Source organism: Lycorma delicatula, chromosome 2, assembly GCF_047948215.1.
Source record: "Lycorma delicatula isolate Av1 chromosome 2, ASM4794821v1, whole genome shotgun sequence".
NCBI lineage: Eukaryota > Metazoa > Arthropoda > Insecta > Hemiptera > Fulgoridae > Lycorma > Lycorma delicatula.
The window spans coordinates 171,968,117-171,989,173 of NC_134456.1; positions in this window are offsets into that span (position 1 = coordinate 171,968,117).

Genomic DNA, 21,057 nt, shown 5'->3' on the forward strand with positions numbered 1-21,057 from the left:
TAATAATTTCATGGGAATTTTCAATTGCAGATGATTATTACCGTTATCTTTTACCACTAGACTAATAATAAACTCTTTTTTTTTATATTTAAGTAATTTGTTTTGGAATTTAACTAAATAAATATGTTTTTAAAGTTTTTTGAATTATTGAATTTGCGATTTTTATAATTTTATAACACATCTGATATAGTGTCAATTAATACTGTCAATTACTAACTGCTAAAAATTGTACATTACCTGAAAATTTTGAAAAGGTAACAGAACTGTAGATTGAATTATTGATTAATTATTCTAATCTAAAGATTTGCTAAAGATATTAATTACCAAAGTTTTTTTCTTTACGGTAATTATTTTCCCTTAAAGACGTAATTTAAAACTAAGACGATTTTAATTATTTTTGAAAATCCACTTTTAAGAAACAAAATAGATTATTTAATCTTCCTGTTTAAGATCAAATGAATTTATACATATAAACATTCTACATTGAACTAATGACAAAGTGATTATAAAAAATTTAATTATTACAAAGTGAATGTAAAAATAGGAAAGTTGATAATATTATTCTCCCCTTTAATATTATTCCAAATTTTGTCATATATTACATTGAGAAATACTCCTATCGAATTATTATTCCGTCTGCAAAATTTTAAGATAGGTTTCTCAGTGATAGGGAAATTTCCATTTAAGGGGGTTTTGGTCCAGTGTCAATGCTAGCACCACGTGTCCTGCATATAAAAATATGTACCGGAGGGGTGTTAGATGACTTTTATTGTCAGATATTCTTGATTTAGGAAGTTATATGTTCATTTTACCGTACTATAAGGGCCACATCTTTATATTGTAACCTGACCTGTTGATTGTTCTGATAACTGATATAGCAGCACGCTATAGAGTTTTACTACTGCCGGAAGAATATAGTTTCTTTTCGGTTACCTTACCTAAAGTACTTTGAATTTATGAATGACAAACATGCAGAGACATTACATTTACATTTCAAAGCGCTTCTCTTACCAAGTTCGCAATTTATAACTGTATGCTGGCTTTGCCTTTCAAATTGTCTACCTTCCCGTCCCATTTACTATTAATGGGACGGTTGGTTTATAGCTAGCTTTGTTTAAGACAATGCATGCAGAAAAAAGAACTCGAACTTTATATTTAAATAGATCTAATATATAAAATTACATAATACTGTAATAAATATATTTCAATATAAAATTCGATTTGTTTTAAACTTAAATTTGTTTTTTACTGCAGAAATGCAATAAAGATCTAAATACATACAAATAAATTTTAAAATAAAAATAGTTTACTTGATATTACAATTTAATATAGATAAAACAGACTAAAAGTAATCTCAACTTGCATGTAACGTAAATAAACTTCACTTTATTAATTTTTACTTACTCATAAATTTACAGCTTGATTTATATATCTCGATGAGAAGGGGTAAGGAAGATATAACTGTTTTGTTTTGTAGCCAATAAAACACAAGATACCATCGCTATTTATACGCCTGCCGATCTTTAACTTCACCGTTAATTAATACACGGTACATATGACACTTTATATTGTTAACAAGAGTTAACCTACCTGAAGTACTTATGAAATACATAAGTACAGAGACTGGTTTATTCTAGTGCGAAGCCAGCTTTTATAGCGTGGATGGAGTCGAGTGAGCCACCAGGAGCTATGAGAGCTGTACGGAGCCATCCATTAGGTATTATGTTTGAATGATTTCAAACCACCATATCATGATTTAAACATCTAGTGAGCTTCTACATGTTCATGGCTATGTTTTATCTTTCCATGGAGAAGGAAAAATCTGCTGTCAGACGCCCAGCAGCCGGTACTACTGGATATGTAAGGTTTCCCGCCAAAAACTCATTAATCGGGAACTCACTAAAAAACCTCCCTTACAAACAAAATGCCCCAGTACCCGTCATGAAAGCGCTGCTGTCATCAGGAGACACAGTAATGGGCTCGCAGAAGGGCCGGGTAAGCGCAGACCTTAAGGAGTCCCGCACATCTCATCAACGAATGAACGACAAACCGCAAGTGCGGTGTGGACTGCCGCCGTCTCTGCGTACGGCGGTCCACCAACTTACGCCCCGGACGCGTTGTGGCGGATAAGTTCTGCCGGAAGCAGCCATGGCCCGTCAAACAACTGTGTGAGCTCGTAGTTGAGCTCGCCAAACCTCCTGGTAATTGAACGACACAATTCCGAAATCAATCGTTGAGTCCAAAAGCCCGCGAAGCGGTGTACCATCGTACCTGTCACCACTCCAACAGAACATCATATGCAACCTACCTGTCTATTCCTTCATATATTTCACATCTCATCTGCGCTAGCCACCCAACAGGTGGCGTGCCAGCGACAAGGAAGGCCACTTCAGTGGAGACGGTTCTGTACGCAGCGCAGATCCCCAACGCCATCCGCCTGTGCACACTCTCTAGCAGGCGCTGATTTCTCGCTGCATTTAAGGACTTGTACCATACTGGCACTCCATACAGTAGGATAGAGGACGCTTAAAGGATTATATCCTACGCTTAAAGGATCTGGGACCTGCGACATTGCCAAGTAGTCTGCTCAGACCTCGAACAGTTCTCTGAGCTAGCTGCACAAGCTGGCGAACATGCGCGGAAAAAGAGCGTCGCCGGTCCAGTCAGATGCTCAGGTATTTTGTTTCGGCGTCCGGGACGATGATCTCTTAACCGTGAAGCGGATCGGTGCGAGACTTCTTCTCCCCGCCAATATCACCGTCTTGGCCTTTTGAGGAGCCACGCAACTGCTTACAGCCAATTGTCAACCAGGGCGATAGACCGGTTGGCCCGCAACACGACGTCCACCTCCGTCTTGGCAACGACAACAAGCGCCAAGTCATCAGCGAAGGCGAAGGACGAAACCTCTGCAGGGTACTGTAATCTTAGTACCCCATCGTGCACAAGGATCCACAGAAAGGAAAGGGCCAACAACAGAACCCTGTGGATCCCCACATCAAACGTCGAAGAGCCGTCTGAAACCATCCAGCTCGTAGATGACCTTCCTCTCTTGCAGATACCTATGTATTATCCTCTTGAGATGGCAAGATACCCCTTTCATCGAGTGCTCTAAAATTAGGTGTCCAACTCACGGTGTTGAATGCGTTTTTAACATCAATCCGTACCACAGCATGGATACTCCTGGAACGACAAGTGGCGTTAGCTGCTCCTTTCGTCAAACGCATTACATAGTCGACTGCGTTAATCGTAGAGCGTCCCGGTCGAAACCCAAACTGTCGGTCACTCAAAGTACATGGCGTTGGCTTTCATTAACATTACGAGCTGGTTTTAATTACAGAACTATTTCTACAATATTCTGTAATATTGCGATTCGCGCTAGCGTCGCAATGCCAATCAAACTTTACGCTGTTCTTGTGATTCAGTAGCTTTCAATTGAGCTGTATGTTGGTTATGAATATCCAATCTTGCTGGCTTGGTTTTTTTATCATTTGCTTTCTTTTCTTTGAATTTTACGCGCTTTCTCTAACCGTCTGTTTCATTAAGTTGCTGCTTCTTTCTTCATCGTTGTAGAATTTTCTTTGGTTCATTTCCTAAATGCTTTCCGAGATTAGGTGTGTTTTAACACTTTTTTAAAATAACCTCCTAGGAATTATTTTATTCCATTTTTTATTTCCACCACAAGACTGAATTTGAAATCATATTTGAACAATTTAAATTCTCTTTGTAAATTCTAAATTAAATTTTAATGAAATCTCTTCATAAATTGTTGATTTTACCACTATTCTTTTATTGGGTTTTATTTATTTTAAGACTACTTTTAAAGAAGTTACACTTTTTCAAATTGAATTCTTTTAAAATTAAATTTTTTTCTACTCTTTAGTCATAATTAAATGAAATTGTTATCAAATTTTAAATTAGTTTTATAATTGTCAGTTATATAATCATGAAGAGCAATGACTGACATGGTTAGATGTTCGTATCGTCATGTTTGTGAGAATATTAAGTATTTTATAGAGATTCATTAGATAGAAATATAATGACGTAAAAGGATTAACACATTTACATATTATATATATATATATATATATATATATATATATATATATATATATATACATCGTTCGTATCAAGAGGGTTCTACACCTATACTTTTATTTTTCTTTACTTATTTACTTCTTAATACTGTTATACTTATTAATTTTTATAAAAAATGTCCGAAAAACTATGTTTACAATATATTTTTTTTTTAACAAAATGCAAAAAAATAATAAACATAATATTTGTTAAATATAAACAATGTACCTTTTATAGTACAAATTAAAATTTATTATTAGCTTGTTAGTTTAATTTTTTTTTGCTAGATGGTAGCGCTCAACAACGGCTGTGCGCAGCCGCCCGGTGCAACATATACGCTCTGCGCCAATAGCAGCTAAAATAAAAATGTGATAACACACAACAAACACACCAACGTATCGTGTGTTTCTGTTCGATGTGTGTATATATATATATATATATATGTATAAGCTAGCTGTCCCGGAAATGCTTTGCTATTGCTAGATTTGATTATGTATATATATATATATAGTATATACTAGCGGACCCGACAGACGTTGTCTTGACGCGGCATTATTCTGTGATATATACACAACACATAAATATAAGTAACTTGTTTAAGTTAAAATTATCAGGAATGTGGACGAAATTTCATTAATATTACTAATATTAGTATGACTATTATAATTTTGTGATTTTTATATTATTTTACTGGGTTTATTGATTAACCATACTACACCTGTTAAATACTTAACCAATACTTAATATTTATTTTCACTAAATATTGAAATGTCTCATGAAAATTGAATTAAAATTTGAAACGTCGTAAAATTAATAATTAGTGTAATTAATAAATTTTCATCCACATCACTGCTAATTTTTACTTAAAGATCATTCTAAAAAAGTACCTCTTCCTTTTTTTTTATTTAATAATTTTGAAGTTTCATAACTATGTGATAGCTTAATTAATCGTCCTGAAACATACCTTTTAAGATATAAGAAAGTAATTATTTCACTTTAATATTAAGGTAATAAATTTTAAAATATTTTTAAAATATATTTTCCTATAAATTATTTTTTTTTTACTGTAAACTATTTCAAAACAGTAAGTCATTAGTTCGTTGAACCTTACTAGGGTTCAACTAACCTACTAGGTTCAGTACAGAATAAAGACGTAACTAATATTTAAAGGAAATTTAAGTAATTGTTAATAATATGAAATTTAATACCGCCCTGATAGTTAGAACGAAGAAGTAAGTATTTTGATGGGAAAAAAAGAAAAAACACGTCTTCTGAGCAATAAAAAAATCGTTCATTGTTATAAGTGGATTTGCAAGTATACTACAATAAATATTGTGTAATAAATATTTTAGTTTAAGTGTTTATTAGACTCCTTCAGAAGCTATTTAATTTATTTTAATACAGTATAGAAAGGAGTAACTGCTTACATAAGGGATATAATTATTAGTATAACTTGACTTTGTGAACCCTCTAGAAGTTCCAGCTTGGAATAAATGCAGGGAAAGAGACAACTGGCCACTGAAGCTTCTTTTTTATTTGTATCAGCAAAACGTACGAGAGCTCCCTAGAGACGCAAACTATTTTCCACTCCATATATTGGTTTCCTTGAGAGTTGTACAATCTACAAAACAACTACCCGCGTCACATCTAAATGCATCACATCAGTTAAACTACTTAAACAAGAGTATATTTATTCATCAGGGTTTTTTATTCTTATCTGTATTCTCTAGTATCTAAATACCTACTAAATTCGAACCAAGAAATTTTCTTTAAAATACTTAATTTATAATAATATATCTTACAACATTTCGTCTAGTAGAAATACCATTTTTGAGTAAGTTCTTGAGTATTTATAATCATACTTTGAGAAAATACTAAAACTACATCAACCAAATTTCTTCTTGTTAAAAGCTTACTGTATGTTTTTTTTTTTATTTTATTAATTTTGTTAATAAACAAGACGAAATGCATGAATAATTTTTTTGATAAAACTGATGTTTCTGAACGAATCCAATACGAGTTGTGTAATATAACAGCCAGTTTCAATTTTAATCAATCTTATAAAAAAATTAATTTATTGTTTTTTGCAAGACTTTTTAAAAGTCTTAAAGTAAATTTACACACACCTTTCTGGTATGAGTAATGCATTATAAACTCTTTTCAATTCATTGGGGGAAATATAGATATAACCAAGCTAAAGGTTTCTGAAATTATCCATTTCTATACCTTACTATTATATTTTTAAAATATGCTAAGTTTAATAATTATTATTTATCCTCTGCATAGATTTAAAAACCCTTTTTACTTTTTATTAAGAAAAAAATCATAACTTTTTACATACTAGTTAATTTTTGGTTTTTCTTGTTATATTGTGAGTTATAAACACTCAAGTAAAATTAATAGAAATTTATTTTTAATCAAATATTTTATAAGAATACTTGATTAATAAAAATTAATAATAAATTTTTTGATATGTTTAATGGATCACGTTTAGAATACTAATTTTTAGTTATTTTAAAGATAAAATGTATGTTTTATAAATAATAGAAATTATAAATAATGTGAGAAAAGTTTTTCGTTACTGGATACATAAATAGAGATGGAAAAAGCTTTTGAGGGTTTACAAGCAGCAGTAGCTGATAAAATAAATTATCTTTTGAGAAACCTCATCTGGAAAATATAATAATTAAATTATTAAACTCGCAGAATATAATTGTAATTAAATTTAAAATGCCGTCATCGTTATTTCACATTTAAAGTAACTTAAAATTTTATTACTGTTAGAATGTTTTGATTTTTTTTTTTCTTCAAAGGATTGTCAGTTTATTTTTAATAATATCTTAAAACAACATATTAATCTATTACAACAATTCCTTCCTTGTTGGCTGAAAGCGCGCATAAAAACTATTCTGCTACAAGGTTTAGTTATATATTTTATTGAATATTTAAAATTCTGTCTGCGTTTATCTTAAACTTGTGCAGTGGTTTCCTTGTGTAGTTTTAGTACAATTCTTTTTCAATGAATTTTTGAAATTTTTCTTGTTTTAACTAATACATTTTATCATGTTAAAAATGAACAACAATTTAAAGCATTTAGAACTCATTTCTTCAAGAAGACTATCTTCAGAATTATTATACTATTGTTCCAAAGACTTAATAATGGTCTGTAAATCATCCTGTTCAAAAAGGATTACATATGTGCGTAAGTTATTCTTATAATTACGAAAGCTGGGTTTTTTAGTTAACAGTGAACTAAAAACACAATCGATAAAAAATTGTCATTCATATGCAGTAACATTTTACTTTACCAAACATTATAATTGTAAACTTTGCATTAATTTTTAATTTTAAATCTATTTTTTAAAAAAGTTATGTACTTATCTAGCAATCTATTTAAAAGTAATACACAAATGTGAATACATTCATTAAGCCAATGTAAATTATTCATAATTTTTTACTTCCATGTACGAAGCAAACAAAAGAAATATTGTGATCGTGAAACATTTCGGTTATCAAATTTCAACGGAAATATCCATTTTGATCACCCCTGAATCCATTTTGACTAGTTTTGGCGTGACATCTGTACGTACATATGTATCTCTCATTTCTCAAAAACGATTAGCTGTAGGATGTTGAATTTTGGATTTAGCACTATTGTAACATCTAGTTGTGCAACTCCCTTTTTGATTGCAATCGAAATTAAAATTAAAATGTTAATTAATGAAATATTTGGATCTTAAGGGAAGGCACATCGGTTCGAATCAGACTTATCTCCTTTTCTGTTTTTTGTTTTTTAATTTTTTTTTAATCTATTTTTTAATTTAAATATATTGATTTAATAATTATTAACCCGTGATTGTAACTAATTTTTACAATAAATAATAAGTCAGACAATAAAAAAAATGAAAAAATTATTAGTGAAATAAAATTTTATGTACTTTCAAAAATATGTAAATGTTATTTAATAGGCATTGCATATGTTTATATGTAATAAATTTTGTGAAACATCAGATTATTTAATATTAATTAAAAATTCTAATTTAGAATCTAATTTTTTTTAGATTTTCTAGTTTAATTTTTGTTCAATTTTATTTAATAGTTTTGGAATCTCTGTTTAATTTAGTTACATTAACGTTAAATACAGAGTGACTGAAAAATAGACCGTCGAACAACAAATACACTGAGGCATACATGCTCGTTCTTTAGTAAATTACAAAAAATTCTTATTTTTTAGTTCATTACTCCTCTGATGTTGGACAATATTCTACCTAAGTCGGAGATAATCATCATTTCGTTTATTTTTTTTTATTGCAAGTCATTTAATTGTTTTTTGGGGTGATATAATTCTTCTGATCTTAATTTGTGTATACGTTTCCTAGTTTTCAAATGTTCTCTCTCTTTATATTCATCATCCTCTCTTAATCCTTGTATTCTTTCCTTGGTCTTCACGTTTTCTTCCTCTTTATATTTATCATCTTTTCTTAATGTTTTTATTCTTCTCTTTTTCTTAACATTTTCTTCCCCTTCATATTCATCTTCTTGTCGTTTTTTGAGATACATTTCTTCATGTTATCTTTTTCCAGTGTGATTGTTTCTTTTTCATTTTTGATTATTCACCAAATAATCCAATAATAAAAACTGAATATTAATAAAGTTGATTACTTTTCAATCCTATTCTAAACCTGAATGAAAATTAAAAAGAATTTAGAGTAGTAACCTCTCCCCTGAAGTGCATGTATTTTAACCGCTAATAACAATATGGTCACCTTATATTTACTTGGATTTGAGTATTTTGTGATAAGAGTGTTCTTTTACCTTTGGATGAAAATTAAAAAAAATCCTCAGAACGGATATGCCTGACAACCCAAACATTTTTCAAAATGAATCTGTTCCAAATATGTTATATTTATATTTGGGATTTTATTATTTGGAATTATTATTTTATTATATTTTATTTCATTTGGGATTATTATCTTCGATAAACACTCAGTTCATCGAGAATAACAATTTCTATTTTAAAAAGCAGATTAGATCATACGTCATATTTAGTTTAAAAAATTATAAGAGAACCTTCTCCATTGTTATTTTGACATTAAAAGATCTAATTATGACCTTTGTTGCAGAAATTAGAGAACAAAAGTTTAATTATCGGGGTCATTACAGCTTAGAGAGTAGATTTATCATCTCTTGATTTTTTAATAAAATAATTTGTTCTCAGTTCAAACGTAGGAATTTTGTCCAATATTTAACCAGGTTTGGGGAACTAGCTGTAAAATCTTTTCCTGGAGAAAGATAGTCCAATTGAAACGTCATCTTATGTTTCAATGCTCTGCTCTTAAAGGAGTAGTTACATCAGATTTCAGTGGAATTCCAATATAAGAGAAAAATCTGGGATTTATGGGAAAAATAATTAGTTATGTAAATTTTGTACAGTTTCTTGATTGGTAAGCAATGTTTAAAAGTCAAGATTAGGTTTTAAAAATACTTTGCTCATTTTCGAGTTTAAACACGACTAACCGAACACCAATGGTACAAAGACACTTACTAGCAAAACTATCAGATGATCGAATTGTGGTTGGAAGAGATGTAAACCACCAATTAATCTACCAAACGAAACTTTATCTCTCTGTTATTACAATCTAAATTTCATAGAATCAATGATAAATTCTAGATCGAGAAAATGACAATGCAGAACATTATTAAGACTTGATAGGTCATATTCTATGTAATATTTTTAGTTATTAACATTTAGTTCTATTATATATATTGGTCATTGCACTAATTATTTATTAATGAGTTCATACTCTAAGGAACAAATTTTAATTTTACGCAATTAGGTGACGAGAGTGAAGAAATATCAGTAAATAATATTTCACTAATACCGATGTACAAAACGATAGTAACTAAATTCAAGAAATGCAAAATAAAATCTAAAAAGATAATACATTTTATAATAGTTTATTTTAAATGTTTAGCAAGTTTACATTCTGACACTTTATATTTAAGATATTTTTTCGAGAACATTTTTTTTTTAATATTAAGGTTATTTATGTCATACTATATTAGTTCATTTCAGACTGTACCTAACTATAACATTGTATGTTTTCACAGTTTCTTCCGGTCGTAAACTTTTTTATGATCTAGGGACTATACCTACTTTTATCTAATAAATAAATGCACCGACGTAATATGGTAAGATAAATAGTTTCCCATATTCTGTAGTTTTGTTATTTTGTTTACTTGAAATGCATTAAATAAATAATTATTTAATTTTCTAACTAATTTTATTATAATTTATATAAATTAATATAGTAACAAAGTACTTAGAACAGTTACATATTGAATTCATTCAGATCCATTAACATTATTTTAATTCAATGTTATAATGTAGAAATTGCCAGCTGGTTTCAAGTGGCTTTATTAAAAGTTAAGTAGTTATGAGTTATTCAGAATTATTAGAAGTTATGTAAGTTCTCTCATGCATCGTTGTTGTATATAACAATGTTCACTTTGGTGTTTATATCATACATGAAGAACTTTACACCAACATTAAAGTCGGTACGTATCTAAACCTTAAAACATTTATGTAGAATGCAAATACCGTTTACATATTTATTAGAATATATCTAAAATTAGAAATTTCAATTGCTATTATTTTCATTCATTTAAAAATTTTAATTTGTACCATAACCTATAAGGAATAAAAGTGTAACATAATAAAAGTATTACAACTCTTACTTTAATTTCAATAAGAATATTCAGTTCAACGATAATGTAAGTAATTATAACTATGATGTACTAATTATAAATAATTATATAACTTTCTATTTTTCTTTTTGATGTATATATGTAATAGAATATTTTATTTATAAAATATGTTGTTTAACCCACTCAGTAATAATTATTATAATTAAGTAATTGTTTAACATCTTTAATTTTTGCAATAATTTTATATTATTTCTACAAAGTTAATTTATTCAGTTACAAAATGACACTACACTACTATTGATATACAGAGTGCGCCACGAAGTTCTCCCGGAACTTTCATAACCTATTCTACTATAAAAAATTCGTATAAACATGTGTCCTAAAATGCTTCGTTTGCGAGTTACGGCTCGAATTTCAGCTATCCCGGAAATGAGGTCGTACTGAAAATTGTTAATTACGGGGAAAAATAAATTAATTAACGGAAAACTTAGTAATCTCTTATGGATTTTTATTTGAAAAAATCGAATAAAATAAGTTCCAGAACCGTTTTAGCGTTAGCTTTTGAAAAATCTGTGGTGAAAACCAATAAATGTGGGTAATTAACCGGGTTTTTTATGTTATACTATACAATAACATTGTTATACATTTACAATATTTATTTATTATTTACTATATTGAAATACATTACAATAAAATTGTTAAATGGGTAATAAACACATAAAACTTTTAAAAAACTTTATAAAGAATTTCATTCTGAACAAAATGGTATAAGATAAATTGAACAAAATAAAGAAAAGTTGGAAAAATTAGAATTTTATTTAAAAAGAGTACATTGCTACATTTGTCAAAAAAGTATTTATTTACTGTAAACAAAAAAAAAATTATTTTTAGAGATGTGAAAAATTTGTTAAAACCAAAATTTACAGTTAACATTTTTTTTAATTTAAAAAAATTGTTAATTACATAATAGTTGTAAAATCGAAGAAAATTTTTAAAAAAATTATTGTAAGAAATACAATACTCGTATGATTATATGAATCTTTTTCATTATTTTTACGAGTAGAAAAGGTTATAAAAGTATTTATGAAAGGGAGAACTTTATGATACATTTTGTTAGATAACTTTTAGGTTTTAATCAGCAATTAATCTTAAAAAGTTTTTTTTTAAACCAGAAAACTCATTTTGAATGAAGAATTTAGTGTTACCGAGTAAAAGTAGATTCATTTTATGCTCATTTTAATTTGTTGAAAGTCAAATTGTTAATATCATTATCTATTAGATACAACAAATTAAAATGAGCATAAAATGAATCTACTTTTACTCGGTAACACTAAATTCTTCATTCAAAATGAGTTTTCTGGTTTAAAAAAAAACTTTTTAAGATTAATTGCTGATTAAAACCTAAACGTTATCTAACAAAATATTTCTTTCTTAAATTAACAATTAATGTCGTGAGAGGGAGTCATATAATAGGAACCGATCCATTCTCGTTAGACTCCGAATTTTTAAATGATATTCCACTATTTTGTCTTTATAATAGAATGATTATATAAGCTTGATTTCCTACTATCCTAACTAACCTACTACTACTTTCCTACTATATCCTACTATACTAATTTGTTTCACTGATGATACTTTTTATGCCGTATGGTTTAAATAATGTTATTCTGCTTATTCTACTATTAAGAGATAAGATATCTCTCTCTTTTTCAGTTTAGCCTCCGTAACCAACGTAAGATATTGAGGATGAATGAGGATGTAATGTGTGAATATAAATGAAGTGTAGCCTTGTACAGTCTCAGGTCGCTATTTCCTGAGATGTATGGTTAGTTGAAACCCAACCACCAAATAACACCATTATCCACGATCTTGTATAAATACGTATAAGAGTAACTGCCTTTACTAGTTTTTGAGCCTTCGAACTCTCGACGTCAAAATCAGCTGATTTGCGATAACGATTTCACCTCTAGCCATGTAGCCCGGTGGATTCAAGAGATATAATTAAAAATAATAATATCATGAGATATTTTAAGAATTTAACTATATTTTATAGAATTTTCTATAAGAATAGAAAATTTTATCTATTAAGATTATTGAATAATTATTTTCGAACAGTTGGTAAAATTAATCATAAGTTGATTGAATAATTACATTTCAAATTTTGATTAATAAAAGATGAATTATTATATGTTTTTTCTTCAAAACTGTACATTAAGAAATATTAAAAACAATTCGTTGAAAAACAAAACTTAGAAGATCCTACAAATATTTATATTTTTATTTTTAAATAATTCAACAATACTCAAGTAACTGCTAAAGGTTGGCCGACTTCGTTTAGAATGGTGTCTTGTCGGGTTTCGAGAAGGTCCGCCGAGGAACTTTACTATCGGTGCTGGGGCATAGGACCCCGGGCAGAGTCCTACAGCGGCAAAAAGGGGCATTGTTTTAATTGTGGGGCTGAGGGGTACCTCCGGAAAAACTTCCGAATGGAGACTAAAGGTTCGCTATGCAACCCTCGTGGACATTCATTTGAGGGTCGAGGCTGCAAGGCCAGCAGCAAAATATGAGTACCGTCGCCTTTGCTTGAGGAGGGATAATAATTTTGCTTCAATAATATGTAATTATTGAAGCAGCTGCTAAATTGAAAATAAGCTTACCAGTAACTTCCTAATCCTTAAATTAAACTTCGTAAAAAGAATAGATATTTAACGAATTAAATACCACCGTTTCTTTAATTTCCTTGTGTTTTTTTTTAAGTCGGTATTATAATAATTACATTTTTTAAGTTTATTTTATAATTTAATATTTTTCTCATTTTTAAAATACAGGCAAACCTGCCAAAAAACTGCAAAAAAGATGCAAAAAATATAAGAAATATACTATTCGTTACTAAACTTATTTTTCTTCAATTTTCTCGTAAAAATAATTTGAACTTATAAATAAATTAAGCAAATTTACTGACTTTTAAAAATATTTTGAATTATATTCTGTGAGGTAGTAAAAAATGTCCTTTCAAAAAATTAATAGTAACCCTGCAAACATTTTTTTGAGAATTAACTGTATTTGGAAAATTGCATTTTCTATTAATAATTTATAATAATTAATAATTTAACTAACATCTCGATTATTGCCTAATTGATCATTTTATGTTAAAGCTTCACAGAACAGAAAATATGCAAAATCACTTTTTTAAGACAATGTCACGTTTTCAGTAATATAAATATTTAATTATCGTATGTTGAAGCAACGTTGATTTAGATGCATGGAAGAGAGTTTGGTTTGCCAAGTTCAAATATGCACTCCAATTTGAGAAATTTGTGCCCGCCAAACTATTATGTACCTGTAAATAACTTCTTGGAATAGTGTAGTTTACGCCTTATTTTGAATTAAATTGGCGGTTACAATGGTGGTCATCATTGATTTTTAATCTGTAAATAATGTATATAAATGTTAATTATATTGGTACATTGCGTAAAAACGACTGGTTGTGCCTGTAGACGTGAAGTGATCACTAGTAGCTTCTGCATCCTCAACAGCTTGGAGGTGATCAATCAAGCGCTGAACACAGCACGGGGAAGAAGGTATCCAAGAAGATCGGGAGACCTTAAAATAAAATTAAAAAAAAAAAAAATATATATATATATGTACGGAAAGAGACTTCAAAAAATAAAGGAAGACGGGACGAAACGTGGCGACGTCTAGAGCTCGGCAAGCAGCCTCCTTGCCTAGGACACCTTGGCTCACCCGCATGCAAGAGCGGAGAAGTCGGGGTGCTTCCGATGATAGCACGGTGACGCTGATGGTATGAGAGGGCGAGTTGAGGGGAAGGGCATGCGAAATGCATGCCTGGAACTTAGTAGGTTATGACCGGGAAGGGTAACTTCCTTGGGGAGGGACATCTCGGCTATGCAGAAGCGGAAATCGGGTTGTTCCGATGATCCAGGGGAGACCTCGATTGGGCCCTCTGGAGGAGCCAAGTCATGGTGGGGCAATCTGCTGCGACGACACTCCGGAGCAGTCGAGGTAATGCTTTAAGGCTGTACCGGTCGCTGTGGGAGTTTCAAAAAAAAAGTATGCATGTCAATTAACCTATCTTCGCCTTTCTCTTACTGTTCACAAATCGTAAATTTTCCCTTACAAATTATCCAGTAGCAAGCCACTGAATTTATTTTACAGATACTTCAACAGACATTTCTTTCTCAATACATAAAACACCAGTTTTTTTTTCTTTTATTTATTCTTCTCAGATCTAGTCATTAAATTCTTAACCAGAATATTTTCCTTTCCGATATAAAATTTCCTTTATAAAATTTATGCCAAATCAAACTGCTTGATTTTCAACGTCTTCCCCAAGTTTATATTTTTTACAATATTTTGCAAGCTTTGTAAACAACGCTTGTGTCCTCTCTCTGTAATTTTATCTGTTTTTAAATTTATATGTTATAAAAACATCGATCGTATATCATTATTCTCGGTACACAGATTTTGCCAACCTTCGGCAAAAAATAAAATTGTTTTTAAAAAATTCCAAAGTTTTAAAATCAGTCATACTTTTTTTAGTGTCTCTTTGTGTAATCTATTTTTCCCGTTCTATTAAAATTGTCATAATTATCCAGATTTTAACTCAAATTAAATCCAATCTTCCATTATTTCTATTCCTAAGAACCTACAGCTACTAAAGATACCTAAGTAGCTAAATTGATAAATATTTAGCTAATATAGTATCTAAATTTATCCTTTTAGTAACTACATACAAATTTTTTTCTGTTCAATCTTCATCACTTTAATTTTATTTCTATTTATTTTTAATCCAATAAGTTAATTTTCCTTCAGTTTCATTTATATTATTTTTCGATTCTAGTCTGTACAATCAATTCATGTCGAGGTAAATTTCAGAAATTTTTTTTTTCAATATTATATTTTAAATATACGTTGCGGAGTGGTAGTTCTTCGTCATTTCATCCGGAGGTCTTGGGTTCCAGTCCCTATCAGGAATGTCATTTTACATATATTACAAAATTTCCATTTTTTGAAAATGAGATTCGAGCTTATGAGGTGAATAATTTTATCAAGAAAAGAATGAACCATATATTAAATAGTAATGAGCGTAAAAACATTATCTTAACTCATAATTATATCGATATAGAATCGCTATATACTTAATCCCTTACTCCCGCATCTTCAGTTTATTTCAGATATAGATATTTATTTCATATTCTACGCTTTTAATCAGTTCTTTATTTCTTTAATATATCAATCCACTCATCATACTTACCTTAAGGGGGTTGAAAAATTAAATTATACTATCATGCTGTTTGGTTATGCAGTACTGTCTATATTTTGATAAGTCCGATTCAAGTGGATAAGTCCGATTCGAAGAAGTTAAATAGTACATTACTATAATTTCACTAGTATAACAAACATTATGTTTACTTTTTACAGTTTTTAAGCTATACATCAATATTTTGATTAATTTTTAAACTTAGTATTGACTTAATTAAATACTTCATAATGTTATTATTTAGAGTAAAAGAAGGAAATTAGGATTACTTCTGGATGATGAAACAAAGTAGACAAATATAACATTTTATTTAATGGCCTACATTTTTAATCTCACTAATGAATTTAACTGGGGGCAATTTAAAAGTATTTTTAAATTAATTTACTTTTTGAAATTGTATTAAAATTATTAAGTTATTATCTTAATCCTTTGTAAATAATATATTTGATGATAAAAATATGGGTTGCTACCGGCAATAAAATTTTAATTGAAAAAATGTAGTATATATATATATATATATTTTTTAAGTGTTTTGATTTTAAACATTTTGGTTGTGGCGAGTGTCTGTGACGTTAGAAATGACAGACAGACAGATAGACTACAAGGTAGAACACGAGTTAGAAGAGAATATGGTTCAGTGCACTCGTTACCAACAAGAATAAATAGCTACACTCTTCAAAGTGCTCTCGACACACGTCACTCAGCACAACAGCAACCTACTCCAACCCGATTTACGGTTAAAAATCATTCTTCTGAAAATATGTGTGTGTAAATTAAAATTAATAAAAAAAAAATGATGAGGACCACCACCCTTAATTTTTTACAAACAAAAATAAATTTATTCTTTTCATATAATTTTAACAATGTAGCCTTCTACTTATAGGCTTCTATACAATATTCATTTACATATACTGAACAGTTAAAATGAAAGTCTGATTTTTGCTTTTTAAAGTTTTCGATTAAACTTTTCAATAACTAATTTCTTTAAGTAAATTTACGTTCTAGAGTAAAAAAACGTGTTAATACAACTAAAATTATAAATAGATGAACATTGTGACACTACAATCTGGATTTATAAATTTAACTTCTAAATATAAAAAAAAATATAAAGTTCAATGTATCTGAAAACATACATGTATTGGCTGACTACTTACATATGCCTCACAGCTTTGAGGACAGAAGTAGGTTGATCTAGGAACCTGAATCTACTCTCAAGAGACTATTTCCTGAAAGAAATTAATTTTTATTTACAACATATACTAAAGCTAATTTTCGCAGAATTTTTCATCAAGTAAGAAATTGTGAATGGTCCTGAAATGAATTTTGAGGGAGAACAAATATCCCCAATTGAATGGGGTCCTTGAAATACCCTCTCTCCAAGTCTGTTTGTCCTCTCACGCTGCAGTTCTTTCTTGAGTGAATTGTTCTACTTCACCGATCCTGCCTTTTAGTTTTCTTTGGTCTCTTCTTACTTCGGGTTCCATGAGTCACATCTTTCTAGCTGTGCAGTGGATACCTGGACTGTAAAGCTATATAATGTATCTTGATGTTAATGACGAGAGAGCTGCTTTTGGATCATATCAGAGTTTCTGATTTTTGCCCAAAGACTGCACCACAAGTGCAATGACAAATGTTTATAGGTTAAACCAGGATTTCTAAATCCCTTTCTCAATCCATTACATGATAAGTAAAGGCAAATTCAGTAATGAAATTTGATTACATGGATATAATGCACCAACATTTTTTTTTCTTTAAAAGTAAACTGGAAGCAAATTTTACTTATAGCAAATTGAGTGTTCAGGTTTTTCTGTTGATTATTATATTTTATTAATACTATATACTTGACAAAAAGTCGCCAATAGATTTTTCTAAATAACTTTTTTTACTATCAATATCTTAATATTTTAACGACCACTACTACTGTTTTTTTCTGAGCGCTTACCAATATAGCGTAAAGCTTTAAAGTTTTTTTGTGATAATCATTTTTATTTGTAACATTACGATCGCTGTTACAAACAGCCGTGATGTCTGTAACAAGTTGTCCAAAAACCATACAGTACAAAATTTTGAAAATCATCATTCGCCAGTACGAATGAATAATACTCATTCATTACTCATTCGTTAATATATATTTTCCTTAATGTTAAATGTATTCAATTTATTAAGCGATCAGCAGTTTTGCTTCGTGAAACGTCTTTGTTTAAAGATGAAAAATGTTTATTTCACTCCAAGAACGTTTTATTTGAAGAAATTACGTACAGATGAGTTCTATAAGAAAAAAATATTTTAAAAGATATGTTTCCCAACACGTAAGAGTAAAATTTAAGTAAGTTAATTAAAAAATTTAATAAATTTTGAATTTAAGTTAATTTAAAAAAAAAAATTGGTAAACTTTCTTCTCATGTAATCATTAGTAAACTGTATAATCGCAAAAGGGGAAGATTCTCAACTAGTCCCTATTTACTTTTTTTTATGTATGTTCAACTTTTTTTCTAAATGAATCTATATTAATGATTAGCTTTATTTATTGGCAGTCATATAGATTAAGGGGAAGTTTTTTTTAAATGAAAAAAGTTATTCCGTTTAGTTAGAACATTGGAAATTATTTTATTACATCATAGTAATTATAAAAATAATACATATTCCCACAGTTCAGAACTGTTTACAACGTCTCACTTCATCTCTTTTTTCTCTTTAAGAAGACAAAGGTTTCACAATTTTTCACGTAGATTTAACTTTTTTTCTTTAGTTAATTTTCTTACGGCAAGTAATTTTTTATATTTATCCCATACTTTATTAAAATTAAAATATAATCTGGAAATGTTTGATTACATAAACGTTAAAAAATAAAAAAGTGATTAAAAATACTGCCTTAAAAAGAATACTTTTTAGTTCTTTAAACTTCAATTATTTAAAGTCGATGCTAAATTAAGGGTTTGTAAGGATTTTATAGTAATTTAATTTCGTACAGAGTTCTAAATGTTGGTAAAGAACAGTTAAAAAATGTTCATATTGATGTTCAAGCACATATATATTTGGGAAAATAGAAATGCAACAAAGTTAATAACTGAAATCACATAAAATGGTTTTTTTCCGATTATTACAGTGACTAAATCACAATAATTTTATATTAACGCAAACAATCGCAGTTATATAATTTCTTGGCCCAATTGATCTAGTGGTTAACTCGTCGTCGCAGTCAGTTGTAACACCTCATGTTCGAAACCGAAGTTTCTGGGGTTCAAATCCTAGTAAAAATTAGTTAGTTACTTTTATGCGGATTTAATTACTAAACAGTGGATATCAGTGTACTGTGATGGTTGAGGTTTAATTAACCACACGTCTCAGGAATGATGGGATTGACTATGTACAAGGCTGCACCTCATTTGCATATCATACATATCACCCTCATCTCATTGGTTGCTTATTAATCACTAGTTAAATAAATTGCAAGGTACATGTTAGCAATAATAACAATAATTTAATGTAAAGAAAAAAATAACTATCACTTTTAACCGTATTATTGATCTTTTATGTATTACTACGTAATGTAAAAAAATTAAGTTATTTAGCCCCCGAACTGGTAAACTAGTTGCAAATCAGTTGTTTAACTGCTGATTTTTGAAGTCAAAGGTTCTGAGGTTCAAATCCTAGTAAATGTTAGTTACTTTAATAGGGGATTTGATTACTAGACACTGAATATCGGTGTACTTTAGTAGTTGGGATTTAATTAACAACACATCTCAGGAAAGGTCGGTCTGAGTTTGTACAAGTTTACACCCCATACACATCACCCTCATCTCATTGGGTCGTTGGGGGTTGTAAATTGTTCAGTAGTTGAACAGATTGCGGTTCTAGGCTCTTATCCAAATAAATAGTAAGAACTTTAAACGAATTCGATGTTTTACTTAATAAGAAAGTTCTAACCATATTTTGTTTTTTCCGAAAAAGCTCACCATTTCCACCCCCATGGTCCGATTTTTCCCATTAACGAACTCGACCGAGATTTTCGGTCGTTATATTTTGTATATAAATTTGAAAGTGATTGGCGCAAAATTATGGCAGTTATCGTGTCCACAAGAACTTTTGAACTGACGGTGGTTTTGAGGTCTGGGGGATTGGAAACCCGAAGATATATCGAAATTTTGCGGAAGTCGAATCATGGTACCCATTACAATAGGTAGCTTTCTTATGAAATCTAACAAAAATCTATGCTGTTTTATTTTTGTTAACATTTTTATTGAGAAATTTTTTCATTTAAGAAGTTACTAAATTAAAGTTTATATGTTTTAAAATAATTTCCTTACTTATTTTAATGTATACAATTTTGTTCAGTTATGTATTATTTTAGTTTATAGTCTATCAAACATGGTAAAATTTCAACTCTTTCACATTGATATTGCAACTTTCAACGGATCAGAAATTTTCAAAAAAATATTTCAGAAAGATTTGTGGAATGCCTATTGTGACCGAATGATTCTTTTCTAGGATTAAATTGTGTAGGATATGAGACTACTTTGAAGTATCAAAATTCAAACCCTTCCTTCATTATATTTTTTTCCTAGCATCCTCTTATTTTATTTTATATGTTATATATAATTAAATTATCAACAAATATTTCCCTAGATATTTTTATTTCTAACAGATTGTTTAGAAGTTAATAGTTGACCGAAAAGTTTTATAACGTGTTAAACCACATAGTAGTTTTTATCTAAATAATACTTCCGATATATGTTAATGATTTCGTAGTTGCCTAAAATAAAATATAAGAACAAAGTTTGTAGTCTATAAATAATGAATTTACAATGTACGAAAAAATAAAATACGTAACGGCAAAAATAGGAAAAAATATGGACTTAATATAAACGATCCTAAAATTATGAAGAAGAGCTACTGTAAAATGATCATAGGAAAGTAATATTCCATAAGAAACGCTTAAGAGAAAAACATTTTCCCCTGTTTTGGTAAAATAAAAGTAAAAAAATATTAAACAA